The following is a 4,020-nucleotide window of genomic DNA, read 5'->3' as shown; positions in this document are numbered from 1 at the left end:
ACAGAACAGAAGTTCAGTGCACACAGACCCATTTCAAAATGGCCAAACCCGGTTTAAGATAGACCTGGATGGACAACTTAACTGATTTAGGTTAAACCGGTCTATTGACCTTGTGTCCCAGATGTCCCCCTAGATCAAGTTAGGTTGCAGTCCCCCAGCATCCCAAGATGCCTTGAACCCATCCTCCCCTTGCAGGGCAGGTGAGCTAGCCCTGGCTCCGCTGTCTGCGCCGCTCCCAACCCCAGCTGTCACAGAGCTGAGGCAGCAAAACCTCTACTTTCTAGCCTGCATCCCCCCCCTCCCCCGCACTTGTCAGCCTGGCGGGGCAGCGGGGAAAAGGGAACAGAGCTCCCCCCCACAACCCCAGCCCTGCCCCTGAGCCCCGGTCTGCCCAGCTGCCCACCGCCTTCCCTGTGCTCGGCCTGTCCTCCAGGTGGGAGGTGGGAAGCAGTCCCCCATCCTGGGGCTGGGGGGGCTGCCCAGATGCGGGGAGCTGCCTAGCACCAGAACAAGGGACTCTTTCCCCCACCCACCCACTGGGCCACGGCTGGCTTAGCAGCAGCTGAACCACACAGGGGAGGGTGTGGGGGGAAATCCCCAAGGCTCCCGTGGAGGTGGGGAGAACCCCCGGAGGTGGCTCCTCCCATGTGGGCTGTCCCCCGGCACCAGGATGGAGGCTTCTCCCCCCTCCCCACTCCGCAGGGGGGCAGCCAGAGGCTGGACAGCCAATCAGGGATGGCTCCAGCTCGGAAATGGCTCTAGCACCCCCTGCCTGCTGGCCTCGGCCACTGCAGGCCTCTGGTTGCCTTTCCCAATTGAAAACTTATCATGAGCTCAGTTCATTACCAGTTCAATCCACGCAGCTGAGAGAAACCTGCAAAAGTGGAATTGGTTCCTCCTCGAGCATTTTAACTGTCTGTACCGGGCCCGTCTGGTCAAACCTCCTGCTTCACACAGGCCCTGAGTCTTCCCAAATGGATTTCCTGTTGAAGTGGAGTATGGGTAAAGCAATACCCAGTGTTGGGGCATGAATGTAAAGAGGGATGGGGTTAGAGGAGAGGAGAATGTGAATTAAAAAAGAGCAAGAGTTTGGTGAGGGAGGGACACAAGTGTGAGAAGCAGCCAAAGCTGATGCTGGATACCTGGAAAGGAGTGGGGAGAAAGTGCATGGATCCTCTATTCTTACCTCTGCATCCCAGGGAGAAGCAGAAGACAAGCTTGGATTTCTATATAAACTCAGGGTGAGGCCAAGTGGTTTTCTGTGGGGGCAGGAGGGGTATGTGGGGGAGCCTTGGAGTGAGGACAGTGGCAGCTGGAGGGGGAGAAGGGGTTGTGGGAGGGGGTCTGGGATGGACCATTGCCCTGGGTAAAATTTTCAATACACAATTTAGGAGCAAACTCCTCAAAAGTGTTTGAGGCCTTAAGTCAGTCACATGCTCAGGCAAATGTTCCTGCTTGCCTCCTGATGAAACGGTGGTCTTCAGTAACCCCTCCTGCCATTGGCAATGTGTAGGGGGTGCATGCGAGTGCATGCATGAGATTGGTGGTGTCCCCCCTGTGAAAAGCACGGCCGATGCTGCCAGCGGCGCCTGTGTGCGGTTGCCGCTCGCCACCCCTCACTGACACCGCCGGTGGCATCTGCGGGCGGTCCCCAATTGCCTCTGGCTGCCGCCAGCACTGCCGGCAGTATCTGTGGGTGGTCACGGACCACTGGTCAGTGCTGGTCACCTCCCCCCCCTCCACTGACACCGCTGCAGCTGCCTGCGGGAGCTCCCCACTTGCCACCGCCACTGCCACCGCCACCTGCGGGTGGTCGCTGTGCCCCCTCAGCCTCTGGGGGCACATGGCATTCATGCCTCCTGCCTCCTCACCTGGGTCCAGTTCGGTCTTGCCAACCCTAAACGGCTGAGACTCATGAGTCAAGCAGTCCCCCTCCCCAGATGGGCAGAGAGGCCCTAGGAACCTGTGACATTTTTAGGTAAATAGTGCATCGCACTTCTTGCTCTTGTGCATTTGTCAAGCTGCCTTGCTTGGCCCGAGTTCCTCTTTGTGCCTGTGTGTCCAAGTCTCCTGGATCTCTTGGACCAGGGGGCCTCTTCTATGCACTCCCACTGCCAATGGAGGCAAATTCAGGGGCAACCCCATGGGGTGGAGATCAGAGTGGGCTTAAGGGTGGGTTGGAGGGCAGGAGGGAGCAGGGCTGCCATGAGCTGTTAAGCAAATCCTGCCCCTCTCCTTCTGAGAGATTGCTACACGTGTCCCCTTCCCCCCTCCCTGCACCCCCAAAACTCCTCCCAGTCCTCATCTGGGGGTGCTCAGGCTGCTCCGGCAGCAGCTCTACTAGGATGCTCTGCCCTGGGAGTGAGCTACCTGCCTTGGCAATGTTACACTCGCCTATACTTTTTAAGTAACAATGACTCACAAGCCAAGGTGCTGGGGTACCACAAGATCCTTTGGAGGTGTGAGTTGATAAGCCAGGTATAAGGAGATAAGCAGATAAATGCAGGCACGGGTTTAGCCCCTGCCTGGCCCCTTCTGCGAGGTCAACCCTCTTATAAATGACAGCTTTTGAAACGGAGCGTCGTTTAATTCACAAACGTTGTGGAGGGCGTCCTTGAGGCTCCCAAGGAGTGCACTGAAGCTAACAAGGTTGAAAAGCACTGCTTTTGAAAGTGATAACTTGGTGGCTGCCCTTTGCTGCAGCAGAGGCCTGTGGGTTAAACAGCAAGGCAAACCCGCAAACCAGCATTTCTCAGCCCATGGGTTGCAAGAATATATAAAAGTGTTGCGAACAATCACGGGAAAAGATGGCACAACGCAAACGTTGCTTGGGAGCAACATAGGGCCACATGTTGATATCGTGCTGTTAACGTTTTCCTCTTGATATTGATGTCTGCCTTTTAAATGAAGACTGTCAAGCTGCTTTAACTTCTCGTTTTAATTTGGGTCCAAAATCCATTTGTGTTCCCTGTTTACTAGGTCGGGACTGGCCATCAATGTTTACCAACATTGTCCTGGTACAAAAAAGGTTGAGAACCACTGACTTTGGCGGTGTCCTGCCACCTGAGGGCTCTGCTGCTTCCAGTTTGATGTAGGGCAACAGGTTTCCCTGCAAACCTGAGCCCTGGTAGCCCTTTCTTGTGTCTGCCTGGCAGCTCCTTGGGTGAGCTTCAAAGCAAGAGAGCAGCCAACAGGGGAGCTCCCAGTCCTCATGCACTTGCAGAGCTCACCTCCATCCATTTACCAGGGGAGACGTCCTTTCTGGCTGCACAGGAAAGCTGCGCCGGGGCTGCGGTGTCTGGCAGAGTGGGGCAAGAGAAAGTCGGAAGCAGCATAAAAAAGAAAACACTCCAAAAAACCCCCCAAAGCTGTTCCTCCCTCACCCCCTTTCAAACAATCAAACTAAAATAATTCCCGATATTAGCATCAATCACTGGTCCTTGGCTCAGATATGACTTTGTACTTAGAATTATGCTCAGAATAGCTGAAAAGATGTTCATTTGTTGACAGTAACTCAACCTGCCAACTGTCAAGGATATGTTTGAGGAATAACATCCAGAATTGGGAGGAAAAACAGCTACCGGCCCATTTTGTAAAGCAGACACATTTGAACTTTCTTGCGCGTCTGATTTTCTGTTTAACAAAGTTCTCCAGGGAAATTTTGCTTCTGTGATGCAGAGATCTCAAGATTAAGTGTCTCGATTCTTCCCTTTTAACTTTGAAAGATTTTCCATCCAATTTTCCCCTGAATTAGGGACTGCAGACAGGAATCAGGGAAGTGATGGCAGGCCAGGGATGCTGTGTCCTTCACAACAAAGTGCTAGTTAGGAGTATTTTAGGGCATAATTAGGCAGTTGTGCAGCACTTCATGCCTTCAAGGTACGGTTCCAGTGGTCACAAATTATTTGAATGCCTGTGAAGCAAGTGATTTTGTGGATAGAGCAGAAATGAGCTCCAGGGTAATTGGGGATTCATTTCATAGTTTCATAGTAGCTACAGTCAGGAGGGACCTGAACAGAT

This window comes from Gavialis gangeticus, unplaced genomic scaffold, assembly GCF_001723915.1.
Source record: "Gavialis gangeticus isolate Ggan-Ray unplaced genomic scaffold, GavGan_comp1, whole genome shotgun sequence".
In the NCBI taxonomy this organism is placed as follows: Eukaryota; Metazoa; Chordata; order Crocodylia; family Gavialidae; genus Gavialis; species Gavialis gangeticus.
The sequence above is the reverse complement of the archived record's forward strand: the minus strand, read 5'-3'. Positions refer to the sequence as shown.